Source organism: Phyllostomus discolor, chromosome 9 (genome assembly GCF_004126475.2).
Source record: "Phyllostomus discolor isolate MPI-MPIP mPhyDis1 chromosome 9, mPhyDis1.pri.v3, whole genome shotgun sequence".
NCBI classification, from domain to species: domain Eukaryota; kingdom Metazoa; phylum Chordata; class Mammalia; order Chiroptera; family Phyllostomidae; genus Phyllostomus; species Phyllostomus discolor.
Window position 1 is genome coordinate 67,017,418 of NC_040911.2, and position 17,642 is coordinate 67,035,059.

General features: G+C 38.9%; 1 protein-coding gene across 6 annotated transcripts in view; it reads left to right on the forward strand.

The window, feature by feature from the left end:
* DZANK1 (double zinc ribbon and ankyrin repeat domains 1) overlaps positions 1-17,642 on the forward strand; it is a 135,265-nt gene that overhangs the window by 39,230 nt on the left and 78,393 nt on the right. The gene's annotated exons all lie outside the window — the stretch shown is intronic.

Sequence of the window (17,642 nt, forward strand, 5' to 3'; positions counted from 1 at the left end):
TTAATTTAGCCTAATTATATATCAAACATTTATTTCTGTTTAATGCTGAATAGTATTAAATTGTAGGGATACATCATAATTTGTTTATCTAGTTACCTATTGATGAATATCAAGGTTGTTTCCAGTTTTGAGTTGTTACAGATAAAGCTCCTATGAACATTTGTATACCAGTAGTCATGTGCGGATACTTTCATTTCACTGAGGTAAATACCTAGCAATGGAATGCCAGGGCCATGTGATAGGTGTAGTTTAATTAAAAAAAAAAAAACTGTCAAAGTGTTTTCCAAAGAGGTTGTATCATTTCACATTCCCACCAGCAATGTAAGAGAGTTACAGTTCCTCTACATCCTCACAAACACTTTTATTTTTGTTTTTGTTCATTTTAGTGAGATGGCAGATGTGGTTTTTTAAATCATTTTTATATTCAATTACAGTTGGCATATATTATTATTATTAGTAGTAGTTTCAGACATACACCCCATTGATTAGGTATTACATAACTTAATAAGTGATCATCCCAATAAGTCTCACACCCATCTGACACCATACATAGTTATTAGACTATTATTGACTATTCCCTATGCTATACTCTACATCTCCATGACTATTCTGTAACAATCAATTTGTACTTCTTAATCGCTTCACCTTTTTCACCCATCCCTCTGAAGCCCCCTCCATCTGGCAACCATCAAAACATTTTCTGTATCTATGATTCTATTTCTGTTCCACTTATTCATTTGTGTTGTCTTTTAGATTTAACTGTTGATAGATATGTATTTATTGCCTTTTTATTGCTCATTCATATTTTTGATCTTCTTCTTAAAGAAGATCCTTTAACATTTCATATAATACTGGTTTGGTGGTAATGAAATTTTCTTGTCTGGGAAGCTCTTTTTCTGTCCTTCAATCTAAATGATAGTTTCACTAGGCAGAGTAATCTTGGTTGTAGGTCCTTGCTTTCCGTCACTTTGAATATTTCCTGCCAATCCCTTCAGGTTTGCAAAGTTTTTGTAAAGAAACCAGTTCCCTTGTAAGTTACTAATTGCTTTTCTCTTGTCGCTTTTAGGATTCTCTGTCTTTAACCTTTGGCATCTTAATTATGATGTGTCTTGTTTGGGACTCTGCACTTCCTGGATTTGTATGTCTACCTCCTTTACCAAGTTAGGGAAATTTTCTGTCATTATATTTTCAAATATGTTTTCAATTTCTTGCTCTCTCTTACCTTCCAGCAGCCCCATGATGCAAATATTGATACACTTGAAGTTGTCCCAGAGGCTTCTTACACCATCCTTTTTAAAGATTATTTTTTCCTCCTTGCTATTCTGATTGTTTGTTTTTTCTTAGATTCCAAATCACTGATTCATCCTCTACTTTGTCTAATCTGTTGATTCCCTGTAAATTGTTCATTTCAATTAGTGTATTTTTCATTTCTGATTGTGTCTTTTTTATGCTTTTGAGGTTCTCACTAAGTTCCCTGAGCATCCTTAAACCAGTGTTTTGAACTCTACATTTATTAGATTGCTTGTCTTCATTTTGTTTAGTTCTTTTTCTGGAGTTTTGTTTTGTTCTTTCATTTGGGCCATGTTTCTTTGTCTTCTCATTTTGGTAGCTTCCCTGTATTTGTTTCTATTTATTAGGTAGAGCTGCTACATCTGCCAGGCATGGTAGGGTGGCCTAATGTAATAGGTGTCCTGTAGGGTTCAGTGGCACAGCCTATCCCCTTATCACCCTAGCTGGGCACTCAAGGTGTGCGCTTCCTGTACGCTGAGTATACCCTCCTCTTGCGGTTGACCCTTGATTGCCATTGGCACATCAATGAGAGGGATTTACCCAGGTCAATCTGCTGCAGGGACTGGTAGTGACCACTGACCAACAACCTCCAACCACCATAGAGGATCAGTTGTGCAGGGCCCACTCTGTAGAGTAGGTCTTACTTCAGCAGGGCTCAGTTGCCCACTGAGTCCATCCCTTAAGTATGTCACTTGTGGAAGCCATTGGGTAGTGGTGCTTCAATGTAGTCTGAAGTTGTCTACTGAGTATGCAGGCTCTGGGGCCTCCTGGGAGATGCAGGCCAAGGTCAGCCACCATCTTTCTCCTACCCAATGGCCACCAGCATAGATTACAAAGTGATCTGCAGACGGCTGTTACTTGTGCTAGACTTGGAATTGCCTAAGCGAGGCCAAACTGAGAACCAAGTCTGGTTGCTGCTAGTGCCAGGCCTGGGGCCAGTTAGTGAGAGGTCCATGGTTCACTGAGGCCAAATGTTGCTTGTATGAGAGATTTTAGGAGAAACTGAAGCAAGAGCCAAGACAAGCCATTTGTATAAAAAACCCACTGGGCACAGTTTGGGTGGCCTCAAAGTTATATGGGGCCAGGGCCTCAGGGAATCACCAGAGTGGGGCAAATAGTGTGAGCCAGGTTGATGGAATCTCAGATATGGTACCCACCTGCTGGCTCTCTGGGGAGAGGACTCATCAAAGGAATTATAGCCTCTGCCAGCACTCCTGTTTAGGAAAAAGCTGCCATTTTAGTTCTCACCCTGATGCCAAACAATTCAGTTCCTTCCCTGTTTATCTCTAGTGCCATTCAAACTTCTGCCCCATGCTGGAGCTCAACGGAAATGAGTCCAAGTAAATCCATGCATAGGCCCTTTAAGAGGAACTGCTGGGGACTCCAGAAGCCTTCATCTTTTTCAGACTTAATCCCAGCTGGTTTTTAAAGCCAGAGGTTATGGGGACTTCTCTTCCTGGCACTGGAACATAGGGCTGGGGAGCCTGGTGTGGGGCTGGGACCCATTGTTCCTCATGGGGGGCCTCCACAACTGAGATCGCCCCAGGGATATCCTCCTGAGTTTTAGTTGCCACATATCAGTGTGGGACCATCCCATTCCGCTTCTCCACTCCTCCTACCAGCCTCAATATGGTTTCTTCTTTAATTCCATAGTTGTAAGACTTCCATTCAGGTCATTTTCAGGCAGTTCTGCACGATGGTTGTTCTGTAGTTTAGTTGTACTTTTGATGTGGTTGTGGGAACAGGTGAGTACTGTGTTTACTTATACTGCCATCTTGACCAGAAGTCCCTGGATGTGGTTTTAATTTTCATTTCCCTAGTGACTAATTATTTTGAACGTCTTTTAATGTGCTTATTTGCTCTCTATACATCTTTGGGAAAGTATCTGTTCAAATTTTTTGTGTGTTTTAAAAATTGGGCTCTATATCTTTGCATTATAGAGTTATTCATGTTTTCTTGTGTTAGATGTAAGTTTTGCAAATATATTCTTCCAGTCTTTGGATTTTCATTTTCCTATGAAAGTTATTTTTTCTCAAAAGAGCTAAAGTTTTTACATTTCATGAAATATAATTAAGTTTTCTTTTATACATCCTGCTCATTTGGATACATTTAAGAAATATTTTCCAAGCCTAAAACATATCCCACTCACTGAGACCGACCTTCCTTCCTTCCTTCCTTCCTTCCTTCCTTCCTTCCTTCCTTCGTTTTTTATAGTGTGGAATGTTTATTGAGTGAAGAGTAAGGTGACTTGGTAGAAGGGGGAGATTTAAAAGGAGCCATGCTGTGCTTTTTTGTCAAATATTTATGTGGACAACCATTCAGCACTTTGGATGAGAAAAGCATGGCTCAGAGATGTTAAATCACTTGTAAAAGCTCTCACAGCACAGATGGGCTGGAACCTAGTTGCAATTGGCTCAGGGAGGGGCAAGGACCCAGGGAGGGGCAAGGACTTGATCTACATCACACAATTAGGGAGAAAAGAAGGGAATGATTGAAGGAAGGACATTTCTCCCTTTGGATAGATTGGTGAACTGAGTCCCAGTATAAGGCTGTAGCTTTAGCAGAGCCAGGGAGTGAATATGACTGTGCTGCTGTGTGGGTCAGATGCAAAGGCCCAGAGCAAGATCTGAACTTGGTGGAGGCACACATGCTATGCCATCTCCATGGTGTTGGAAGCAGAGTGGGCAGAGCAGGCAGGTTTGCGGGCATGGTGCAGGGACAGGTGGCTGGAGTGCTCGAAGTCCACATGTGAAGGACTTGAGTTCTTTTTTTTTTTAATTTTTTATTTTAATCATTGTTCAAGTACAGTTTTCTCCCCCCTACTCCCATTCCAGCCCACCCGCCCAACCCTCCCCCCTTCCCCCCATTACCCCCCACCCCTAGTTTTTGTCCATGTGTCCTCCAAATTTGTTCCTGTAAACCCTACCCATTCCCCCCTGAAATTCCCTCCAATATCGCTGATGAACATTGACGCTAAAATCCTCAACAAGATACTGGCAAACTGCATCCAACACTACATTAAGAAGATCATACACCATGACCAAGTGGGATTCATTCCAGGTATGCAAGGATGGTACAATATTCGCAAATCAGTAAATGTAATACATCACATAAACAAAAGCAAAGACAAAAACCACATGATCATATCAATAGATGCAGAAAAAGCATTTGATAAGGTACAGCACCCATTCATGATAAAAACACTCAGTAAAGTGGGAATAGAGGGAGCATTCCTCAACAGAATAAAGGCCATATATGAGAGACCTACAGCCAACATCATACTCAATGGGCAAAAATTAAAATCTTTTCCACTAAGAACAGGAACAAGACAAGGATGTCCACTTTCACCACTTCTATTCAATATAGTACTGGAAGTTCTAGCCACAGCAATCAGACAAGAAAAAGACATAAAAGGAATCCAAATCGGAAAGGAGGAAACAAAACTGTCACTGTTTGCAGATGACATGAGAGTGTACATAGAAAATCCTATAGACTCCACCAAAAAACTGCTTGACCTAATAAATGAATTTGGCAAAACAGCGGGATACAAAGTCAATATCCAGAAATCAAAGGCATTTCTGTACACCAACAATGAAACAGCAGAAGCAGAAATCAAGGAAAAAATCCCATTTGAAATAGCAAAAAGAAAAATAAAATACCTAGGAATAAACCTAACCAAAGAGGTAAAAGACCTGTATTCAGAAAACTACATACTGAGGAGAGAAATCAAGGAAGACACAAACAAATGGAAACATATACCATGTTCATGGATTGGAAGAATTAATATCATCAAAATGTCCATACTACCAAAAGCAATTTACACATTCAATGCAATACCTATTAAAGTACCAATGGCATATTTCACAGACATAGAACAAACACTTCAACAATTTATATGGAACCATAAACGACCCTGAATAGCTGCTGCAATTTTGAGAAAGAAGAGTAAAGTAGGAGGGATCACAATACCTGACACTAAACTATACTACAAGGCCACTGTAATCAAAACTGCCTGGTACTGGCATAAAAACAGGCACATGGACCAATGGAACAGAACAGAGAGCCCAGAAATAAACCCAAGCCTCTACGGTCAATTAATATTTGACAAAGGAAGCAGCAACATAAAATGCAATAAAAATAGCCTCTTCAACAAATGGTGTTGGGAGAACTGGACAGCTACATGCAAAAAAATGAAACTCGAGCACCAACTTACACCTTATACAAAAATAGATTCAAGGTGGATAAAAGACTTAAATATAAAGTGTGACACCATTAAAGTCCTAGAAGAGAACGTAGGTAGGAAAATCTCAGATATTTCACACAGAAACTTTTTTACTGACGTGTCTCCTAGAGCAAGGGACATAAAGGAAAGAATAAACAAATGGGACCTCATCAAAATTAAAAGCTTCTGCACAGCTAAAGAAAACGGTATCAAAATAAAAAGAGAACCAACTGTATGGGAAAATATATTTGCCAATGATACCTCAGACAAGGGTTTAATCTCCAAAATATATAAAGAACTTACATGACTCCACTCTAAGAAGACAAGTAACCCAATTAAAAAATGGGCAAAGGACTTGAACAGACACTTCTCCAAGGAGGACATACAGAAAATTCAAAGACACATGAAACGATGCTCAATATCGCTAGCCATCAGAGAGATGCAGATTAAAACCACAATGAGATACCACTTCACACCAGACAGAATGGCCATCATAAACAAAGCAACAAACAAGTGTTGGAGAGGCTGTGGAGAAAGGGGGTCCCTAGTGCACTGTTAGTGGGACTGCAGACTGGCACAACCACTATGGAAAGCAGTTTGGAACTTCCTCAGAAAACTAAAAATGGATCTGCCTTTTGACCTGGCAATTCCACTGCTGGGACTCTATCCTAAGAATACTAAAACACCAATTCAAAAGAACCTATGCATCCCAATGTTCATAGCAGCACAATTTACAATAGCTAGGTGCTGGAAGCAACCTAGATGCCCATCACTAAATGAATGGATCAAAAAACTATGGTACATTTACACAATGGAATTCTATGCAGCAGAAAGAAAGAAGGAGCTCCTACCCTTTGCAACAGCATGGATGGAGCTGGAAAGCATTATGTTAAGCAAAACAAGCCAGGCAGTGAAAGACAAATACCACATGATATCACCTTTAACAGGAATCTAAACAACAAAACAAAAAAAACCCTAGCAAAATATAACCGAAGACACTGAAATAGGGGATAGTCTGACAGTGACCAGAGGGGAGAGAAGAGGACTTGAGTTCTGAGTGTGACCTGCAGTGGCTCCACAGCTGCAGGGTGCTGGCAACTGTAGCCCCTGTGAGGGCTAGGCTCTCCCAGTGGTAGCTTGTGCTGGGGCAGCCCCTGGGGCTCCTCCTTCAGCTGCTTTGTGTACATGTAGGGGACTTTGTTGGCACTGGTAAGCAGGTGGCAGCCCAGCTGTGGGGGTCAGGGCCCCACCACCAAGGAAGTGGAGGAAGGGCCTTCCATTTCAGGGAAATGGGGAGACTTGGCAGTGAACCCATAGCCTCTGAAGAGAAGGACCGATTAATTTTTTAATGCTTTCTTCTATAAGTTTTCTCCCTTAAATTTAGGTCTATAGTCCATATTTAGTTAATTTTGTATGTGGTGTGAGGTAATGGTTCTGGCTCATATATTTGCATGTGGATATCAATTTATTCCAGAAAAGATGATCCTTTCCCCCTTGATTACTTTTGGGATCTGTTTGTGGACTCTATATTATGCTCTATTGATATTTGTCTATATTTATTTATTACCACACTGACTTGATTACAACAGCTTTATAATAAGTCTTGAAACCAAGTATTATAAATTCTCCAACTTTGTTCTTTTAAAAAATTATTAAACTTATATTGGGGTGACATTGGTTAATAAGGTTATATACATTTCTTTCTTTTTTAAAACATCAATTGGTTGCCTTTCACGTACCCCCAACCAGGGACCTGGTCCGCAACTCAGGCATGTGACCTGACTAGGAATTGAATCCGTGACTTTCCAATTCACAAGCCAGCGCTCAATCCATTGAGCTATACCAGCGAGGGCATATTATATAGATTTTAACTGTACAATTCTATAATATATCATCTCTGTATTATATTATATATTTACTACTCAAAACTAAGTCTCATTCTGTCACCATGTATTTGAGCCCCTTTATCATCTTCTGTCTCTTCCCTACTTTATCTTTTTTTAAAATTATGTTTTATTGATTATGCTATTACAGTTGTCTTACTCTTACCCTTTGACCCCCTCCACCCAGTGCCCCCTACTCCCACTGGCAATCCCCCACCATTGTTCATGTCCATGGGCCATGCATATAAGTTCTTTGGCTACTCCATGTCCTATACTGTACTTTACATCCCCATGGCTATTCTGTAAATACCTCTTTGTACTTCTTAATTCCTTCACTTCTTCACCCATTCTTCCCCTCTCTCCTTCCATCTGGTATCCATCCAGTGACTAACTTCTTTTCTCTTGCTGCTTTTAAGAGTTTCTCTTTATCTTTAAGCTTTGGTATTTTAATTATGATTTGTCTTGGAGTAGGCCTCTTTGCATCCATCATGATTGGGACTCTGTGCTTCCTGGACTTACATGTTTGTTTCTTTCACCAAATTAGGGAAGTTTTCTTTCATTATTTTTTCAAATAGATTTCCTATTTCTTGCTCTTTCTCTTCTCCTTCTGGCACCCCCATGATGTGAATGTTGGATCTCTTGAAGTTGTCCTAGAGGCTGTTTATACTATCCTCATTTTTTGGGATTCTTTTTCTTCTTGTTGTTTTGCATGGCTGTTTTTTTCTTCCTTATATTCCAAATCATTGATTTCATTCTCAGCTTCCTCCACTCTACTATTGTTTCCCTGTAGATTCTTCTTCATTTCAATTAGTGTATCCTTCATTTCTGATTGGGTCTTTTTTATGCCGCTAAGGTCTGCATCTGGTAGATTGCTTATCTCTATTTTGTTTAGCTCTTTTTCTGGGGTTTTGATCTGTTCTTTCATTTAGGCCATGTTTCTTTGTCTCCTCATTTTGGCAGCCTCCCTGCCAAATGTTTGTTTCTATGTATTAGGTAGAGCTGGTTTGACTCCGTGTCTTTGTAGTGTGGCCTAATGTAGTAGGTGTCTGGTAGGGTCCAGTGGCATAGCCTCCCCTATCATCCAAGCTGGGTACTCAAGGTGTCCCCTTTGTGTGGGCTGAATACACCTTTCTCTTGTAGTTGAGCCTCGGTGGCTCTTGGCAGATCAGTGGGAGGGATTTATCCAGGCCAGTAAGCTGCAAGGATTGGCTGTGACCACTGATGACCAACCTCTGCCCTCTGTGGAGGATCAGCTGTGCAGGGAGGGGAGGGTGGTGGTGATCTGACCTGGTTTATAGTTGTCCACTGAGTGTGCTGACCCTGAGGTTTCCTGGGTGTTGCAGGCCAAGGTCAGTCTCCATCTGTGTTTTGCCCAGGATACCCTGCTTCAGCTGTAAAGCAATCTGAGACGGCTGCTGCTGCTGCTGGGCTTGGAGATTCCCAGGGGAAACAAGCTGTGAACCTAATCTGGCTGCTGCTAGGACTCGCCAAAGCCAGCTTTGGCTTGTTTGATAGGATTCAGGGGCCAAGACCAGCCATTCATATTGGAAAGCAACTTAGGTGGACCTGTAAGTTGGGTGGAGAAGAGTCTCCTGGGACATCCAAGGAGAGTCAAATAGTATTAGCCAGGTTGATGAAGTCTCAGATATGGCACCAGCGTACCTGCGCTGTTGCAGGGGAGGTTAGAAAAGGGACAATGGTCTCTGCTCGCTTTGATGCCAGACATGTTAGCTTCTCCTTTTATACTACTGGTGCCTTCCAAGCTGCTACCCCAGTGCTGGAGCTTACAGGGAGTGAATCTGAGTAGGTGAGTCTGTGTTTGAGTTCTTTAACAGGAACTGCTAGGGCTCCAGCAGTTTCTTCCACTAATTCAATCCCTGCTGGGTTTTGCAGCCAGAGGTTACGGGAACTTATCTTCCTGGCACTGGAATCCTGGGTTGGGGGGTCTGGTGTGGGTTTCAGACTCCTTGCTCCAAAGATACTCCTCCCAAATTTTTATCCACATGGTTGTGGGACCAGCCCTTTCCGCATCTGTACCCCTCCTACCAGTCTGGATGGATGTGGTTTCTTTAATTCTGTAGTTGTCATACTGCCATTGAACTTGATTTTGTAGTTGTCAGACTTCCATTCAGTTCAATTTCTGATGTTACTGAGTGATGGTTGTTATATTTTTTAGTTGTAATTTTGATGTGGTTGTATGAAGAGGTGAGCCATGTTTGCCTATGCTGCCATCTTGATCAGAAGTCTCCCAATTTTGTTTTTCATTTACAAAAATGTCATGGCTATTCTAGGACCCTAGATTTTCAAATAAATTTTAATATCAGCTTGTCAAGATCTGTAAAATGTCTGCTGAAGTTTTGACTTGGATTGCATTTAATTTATTTGTTAATTTAAGAAAAATTGAGATAACAATTTTGTGTCTTTAAAGTCAAGGAAAATGGTATACTTTTATATAGTCTTCCTTAATGTCTTTCAGCAATGTTACATACTTTTCAATGCACAAGATTTACATATGTATTGTCATATTTATTCCTAAGTATTTCATATTTTTATGATGTCATAAATTATATTGCTTTTAAAATTTAAATTTCTAATTATTCATTGCTAGAATATAAGATACAGTCAATTTTTATGAAGTGTTCAAATATCCTTGCTAAACTCACCTATTCTTTTTTTAAGATTTTATTTATTTATTTTTAGAGAGGAAAGGGAGGGAGAAAGAGAGAGAGAGAGAGAGAGAGAGAAACATCAATGTGCGGTTGCTGGGGGTCGTGGCCTGCAACCCAGGCATGTGCCCTGGCTGGGAATCGAACCTGCGATACTTTGGTTCGCAGCCCACACTCAATCCACTGAGCTATGCCAGCCAGAACTCACCTATTCTTTTAGCTGTTGTCTGGATAGGTGATCAAGTCACCTGCAAATAAAGATGGTTGTTTTCCCCCTTCATTTCCTATATAAATCTCTGTTTTTTCTTTTTCTTGACTTGTTGGATTGACCAGCACCTCCAGGAAATTTGTAATGGACATGATGAGAGTAGACATCCTTGCCTTATTCCTGATCCTAGGGAGAAAGTATTCCATTACTTGATATTAAAGTTGATATTAGCTGTAGGGTTTTTCTTATCCTTCAGATTCAGGAAATTTTCTCCTACTGGTGAGATTTATTTATTTATTTAAAAAATAAGGACTAGATGTTGGACTTAGTCTAAAGCATTTTCTCCATCTAGTACATGATCATATGATTTTTCTTTTTCTGTTCATGTAATGAATTACAATGATTGATTTTCAAGTTTTAATTCAACCATGAATTCATGAGAAAAATTCCACTTTTATAAACATTTCATGTTATGTTTAACTTGACCCACTAAAATATAAACATTTTTTGCATGTATGTGCATGAGAGATACTGGTGTATAGGTTTCTTTGTCTTGTAATGTCTTTGCCTGTTTTTAGTATCAGGATAATTCTGGCTTCATAAAATGACTTGGAAAGTATTCACTCTTCAGTACTGTGAAAGTTGATGTATAATTGGTATTATTTCATTCTTATATGTTTGATAGAATTCACTAGTAAAGGCAGTGAGGTCCAGAGTTTTAATTTTTTTGTTTTTAGTTTTCACCCAAGGACATTTTTTTCCATTGCTCTTTAAAGAGAGAGGAAGGGAGAGAGAGAAACATTGAGGTGAGAAAGAGACGCCTCCCATATGCACCCAGAACTGGAATTGTCCACATCCAAACAGGGGACTGAAACCACAACCTAGGTATGTTTCCTGACTGGGAATCAAATGGCAACCCTTTGGTTGGCGCTGCAACCAGCTGAACCACACCAGCCAGGGCAGGGTCCAGAGTTTTAAGAATGATTTTAAACTACACATTCAATTTCTTTAATAGATATAAGTCTTTTCGGATTTATCTATTTCTCTTTTAATGAACCTTGCATTTTATTTGCTTTTCTTTTTCTAACTTCCTTAATGTGGAAGATGAAGCCATTCATTTGAAACCTTTCTTCTTTTCTAATTATAGGCATTTAGAACTCTAATATAGTCATTTCCTGCTGAGTACTGCTTTAGTTGAAACCCCCAAATTTTTATATGTTTTCTTTTTAATTCAGTTTAAACTGGTTGTAATTATTCTTATTATTTCTTTTTAACCCATGGGCTATTAGAAGTGTTTTTGTTAAATTTCCCAATATTTGGGGATTTTCCTTATATTTTGTGGTTTATTTAAAATGTAATTCCTTCGGAGAATATATCTATTATATGATTTGATTGGTAAATATTTCATGTATACTCAAAAAGAATGCATATTTTGCTAGGCTAAGTGTTCTATAATTGTCAGGTTAAGTTGGTTCAGAGTGTTAAGTCATTTTTATTTTTATTAAAGTTATGTCTATGTTTAATCAATTTCTGAGAAAGTTAGGCTGAAATCTATGATTATAATTATGGATTTGTCTACTTACCTTTGCACTTCTATCAGTTTCTTGCCTCACATAATATGAAGCTCTATTAAGTATGTCAATCTCTTAGATGTTTATGTCCTGTTGCTGAATTGACCCCTTTATCATAAAACAACACAGGTAGTATTCTTTGTTCAGAAATCTATTTTGTCTGATATTAATGCAGTTATTTCCCCTTTTGTAAGTAAGATTAGTGTTTGCATGATGTACCTTTCATTCTTTTTCTTTTAACCTATTTGTGTCTCTCTGTAAAGTTGGGTTTTTTTTTAAAACAGCATACAGTTAAGTCTTGCTTTGTTAAAAATTGCATCTGACAATCTCTGCATCTTATTTAAGATGAGAGTATACTTATTCTATTATTGATATGTTTGATTTTGAATCAGCCACCATGCTATTTGTTTTGTTTTCTATCTATTTTTGTTGCCTTTTCTTTTTTCTACCTTCTTTTGGATTAATTGGGTATATTTTATGTTCTGTTTTAGTATTTGATCTCCTTTGTTGGCTTATTAGCTATAACTTTTTTTAGTGGTTGCTGTAGGGTTTATAGTGTATGTACATTTTAAACTTATAGCTTATCTTCAAGTAATATTATATTGGGGGCTTAGTTGTATTTAACCTCATTTGAAACAATTTTGTTAGATTATATTGTGACAACTATCAGTCATATCAGCGTGCATTTAAAAAACTTATCAAAATTGGTGAAATTTTTGTGCAGCCATTCAATATTGAAGATGGAAGGAGATATACAACATTTTTGGCATATTGTGCTTTTTATTTCAATAAAGGTAAAAACATAAGTGAAACACAAAAAAGGATTTGTGCAGTGTATGGAGAAGGCACTGTGACTGATCAAACATGTAAAAAGTGGTTGGTGAGATTTCTTGGTACTATTGACATTTTGGCCAAATAATTCTTTGCTGTAGGGCTGTCTTATTCATTGGAAGATGTTTAGCAGCACCCCTGGCCTCTACCCACTAGAAGCCCATAGTAGGAGATAGCTGACATAGTCAAAATATTCACATCAATAAAGTTATTGGTAAAAATGAAAAATGTCTCTTTTTATGGTTTTAAATAAACTTTATTGAGGTATAATTTCCATAAAACAAATGGAAACATTTAAAATAATTTGGTTTGATATTTTGATAAATGTATACAACTGTAATCACTCCAATCCACATACAGACCATTGTTGTCACCTGAGTAGTTCTCTTTAGCCCTTTTGCACTCACTCCTCTTATTCCTTAGGCCTCCCGACTCTAGGCAGCTACTTACTTCTATCATTGTAATTGTTCTGTAAAAACAAAAAAAAAAAAAACAAAGTTGTTCTGGGAGGCAAACCTGAGTGTAAACATAAGCATTAAATTGAATTAAATTGAATTAAATTAAATTAAATTATCATAACAGGTCCTTTTATTTGTTTAAGCTGTTGGCTTTGTGAACTTTAAGCTGATAAGAACAGATCTCTAGAGCTGATCTTAGCCAAAAGTCTTAGAAAAGCTCTTATGAACTTTAGACCATGCTACAAATCCTTTGACTTAGTTACGCCACTTACATTCTTTGTAAATTTTAAAAGTTCCATCGCTTAAAAAGTCTTATAAGATCAATAGTTATTATGTTGCTCTATAGAGTCAATCTAAATGATTTTTATGATATTGGACTAATTTAAATTTAGTTAATTAATAAGTGACTATTTGTTACTTACAAAACTTTTAAAAGAAATGATCATTATGCCCATTTTTTTTTTCTTTTATAAAACAAGAACCACCTGGACCAACCTGTCCTGCATTATTTTAGAACATGTGAGGACTAAGTCTTGATGATACAACTGATTACGCCAAGAATTTTTGCTTTGAATGGCTTAGACAGTAAGCCTTAGAGCATCCGAAGTATTGATTCAATCCCAGAGGTTAATAGAAAAACTAGGCCACTACTTACTTACTTATTTTTTAAATATATTTTATTGATTATGCTATTACAGTTGTCCCATTTTCTCTCCTTCACTCCCCTCCACCCGCACACCCTCTCCCACCCACATTCCCCCCCTTTAGTTCATGTCCATGGGTCGTGTGTATAACTTCTTTGACTTCTGCATTTCCTATACTATTCTTACCCTCCCCCTGTCTGTTTTCTGCCTACCATCTATGCTACTTATTCTCTGTACCTTTTCCCCCTCTGTCCTCCCCCCACTCCCCTGTTGATAACCCTCCATGTTTTCTCCATTTCTGTGGTTTTGTTCCTGTTCTAGTTGTTTGCTTTTGTTTTTGTTTTAGGTGTGGTTGTTGTTAATGATTGTGAGTTTGCTGTCATTTTACCATTTATATTTTTTGTCTTTCTTTCTTAGATAAATTCCTTTAACGTTTCATATAATAAGGGCTTAGTGATGATGAACTCCTTCAACTTGACCTTATCTAAGAAGCACTTTATCTGCCCTTCCATTATAAATGAAAGCTCTGCTGGATAGAGCACTCTTGGATGTAGGTCCTTGCCTTTCATGACTTGGAGAGTACTTCTTTCCAGCCCCTTCTTGCCTGCAAGGTCTCTTCTGAGAAATCAGCTGACAGTCTGATGGGAACTCCTTTCTAGGTTACTGTCTGCTTATCTCTTGCTGCTTCTAGGATTCTCTCCTTAATTTTAATATTGGGTAATGTAATTATGATGTGCCTTGGTGTGTTCCTCCTTGAGTCCAGCTTCTTTGGGACTCTCTGAGCTTCTTGGACTTCCTGGAAGTCTATTTCCTTTGCCAGAATGGGAAGTTCTCCTTTATTATTTGTTCAAATAACTTTTCCAGTTGTTGCTCTTCCTCTTCTCCTTCTGGCACCCCTATAATTCGGATGCTGGAATGTTTAAAGATGTCCTGGAAGTTCCTAAGCCTCTCCTCATTTTTTTGAATTCTCGTTTCTTCATTGTGTTCTGGTTGGATGTTTCTTTCTTCCTTCTGGTCCACTCCATTGATTTGAGTCCCAGTTTTCTTCCCATCACTATTGGTTCCCTGTACATTTTCCTTTATTTCACTTATTGTAGCCTTCATTTTTTCATCTGATTTGTGACCAAATTCAACCAATTCTGTGAGCATCCTGATCACCAGTGTTTTTAACTGTGCATCTGATAGGTTGGCTACCTCTTTATCACTTAGTTGTATTTTTTCTGGAGCTTTGATCTGTTCTTTCATTTGGGCCATTTTTTTCTTTTTGTCTTGACATTCCTGTTATGTTGTGAGAGATGGAGCCTTAGGTATTCACCCAGGCAGGGCAACCCATCTCCCGGTGTTGTGATCCTATATGGGGGGCAGGGGTCCCCTAGAGGGAACAATGGCACTCTGCTATCTGCTGGATTTCAGTCACTTCCCTTGCTTCCCACAAACAAATTGGACCCTTCTGGTGCTGATTCCCATGTGGGTCTGTTTGTGTACATTCTAGGACCCTGTGGGTCTCTCCAGTGAATTCTCCTGTGAGGCTAGAAGTTTCTCCTGCTGCCTCAACCCCCAAAGGTGTTTTCAATCAGTGGTTTGAGGCTTTATTTCCCTGCACTAGGGCCCTGAGTTGTGTAGTCTGTCCAGCTACCCAGTTGTTTCTCCCAGTTTATCTGTGTGGGAATATGGGACTGCCCAGTCCACAATTCACCACCTCACTGGGTCTGCCTGCTGCTGCTTTGCTAGCCAGCTGCAACCTTGTGTATCCCACTCCATAATCTGCTGCCTCTCTGGGTCCACCAGCCACCACTTTGCCACGGGTCCTCTCTAGGCTTCTTTGGGTTTATCTTGATTGGGACCCTCCATGCTTCCTAAACCTGCATGGTTTTTCCCCTCTCCATGTTTGGGAAGTTTTCTGTCATTATTTTTTCAAATAGGGTTCCTATCCCTTGCTTCTTTTCTTCTTCTGATATTCCTGATTTGAATGTTGTTGCGTTTCATGTTGTCTTGCAATTCCCTTAAACTATCTTCATATATTTTGAGTCTTTGTTCATGCAGCTGCTCTACCTGGGTGTTTCTTTCTACCTTGTCTTCCAGCTCACTAACTCAGTCCTCTGCTTCATCCAACCTGTTTGTAATTCCTTCTAACGTATTTTTTATTTCTGAAATTGTATTCTTCATTTCTTTCTGGTTATTGTTCATGGTTTCTATTTCTTTTTTTCATACTGTTGTAGCTCCTACTTAGTTCCTTGTAGTTGTCTTTTAGTTCCTTGAGCATCCTTATCACCATTCTTTTGAATTCTATATCTGATAGTTTTCTTGCCTCCATTTCATTTAGCTCTTTTACTGGGGAGTCTTCTGTTCCTTTTGATTGCAGGTTCTTTCTTTGTCTCCTCATTTTAGGTTACTTTCTTTGTTTGTTTCTATTGTTCCTGAGCCTCTGCTTTGCTAGCTATCTTTGTAATGTGAGTTTCTATGGTAGGAGATTTATGGGATTCAGTGGTGCAGTCTTTTTGATCTCCTTGTCTGGACACTCTAGGGTTGCCCTTTCTTCCGTTTGAGTGGGCTCTCTTGTTGTACTTGGGTTTTACCTGTTCGTGGCTCCTTTGTTGGTAGGCTCTCCCCTCCAGCAGGTTTATTGGTATTCACAGCTCCCACCTTGTCTTAAATGTGATCAGGGGCAGGGTAAAGGTGAAATGGAGTAAGACAGCAGTAGAGTATTCTATGGGATTTAAAGTACTAACAAGTAGAGAACAGATAGGAGGTTCTTTGGAGAAGTACAGCAAGAACCATGATATTTCACCCAACTGGCCACTTTTTATAAAAGGTGAAAAAGGGATAAGATTCTTATTAAAAGGGAAAAAGAGTGTGAGCTGACTTGAGAAAGCAGAGCACTTATGCAAGGTTAGATGGTGAGATATAGTGAGCATGAGGGATAGAAACTCAGTGTAGTGAGTGAGAGAATAAAGTTAACCACAACAGTAATAAAGCTCGGGATGATGGCAAAATGGATTAAGACCTGGGAAGAGTGCTGTGTGAGATTTGGAATAACAATAATATGATAAATATAGAATTTCAATAAAAAGAATAAAAAGTGAAAGACCACAAGTAGTCGTTAGAATACAAGTGAAGTGAAAGAAGAAATATTAGAATATGAAAAGGAGAATAAAAAAAGTCAAACAATAAAATCAAACAAACCAAACCAAAAAAAAGCTAAATGGAAAGAAGAGAAATTTAAAAAAATAAGAGAAAAATAAAAAATTAAAATTAAAATAAATAAAAACTAAAAATAACAAAAAAGTAAATAAAATGCAAGTTCTCAAGGATAGCAAAGTGAAATTTGTTTCAGCTGTTAGTATTAGCCTTCTGACTTCCTTCAGGATCTGTCTCTGGTCTTCTCACAGCTCTAGATCTTATTGTCTGACACTTGGGAAAAAAAAGCTTCATTCTCATTTTAAACCTGCCAAGTGGGTTTTGCTGGTTTTCTTGGATGCTATAGGCAGAGGGGGCTGAGCTCTGTTTTTTTCCCCTTTCCTGTGGTTCTGAGAGTATGGAGGCTCAGTTGGGCTACAATATTCATAGGTGTATAGTTTCCATTCCATACCCTCAGAGCTCTGTGAAGCCCTCACTGACCAATAAGCTTAAGTGCCAGGCCAACACCTATAATCCACCTCATTGTGCAACCCTTTGATTAGTCCCTGAGCTGCATTGGGTGGGTGCAGATCACACCTCTTCATCAGGCATGTATGCATGCAAAAATCCCTTCAGGGCAGTTTAGTTCCCCTATTGAATTAACTGTCTCTGGATGCTGCTACCTCTCTGAGCTCCTGCTGCCCCCCTTTGATTAATCTGTGAGGTGCCCCGAATGGGAGCTAGTTGCACCC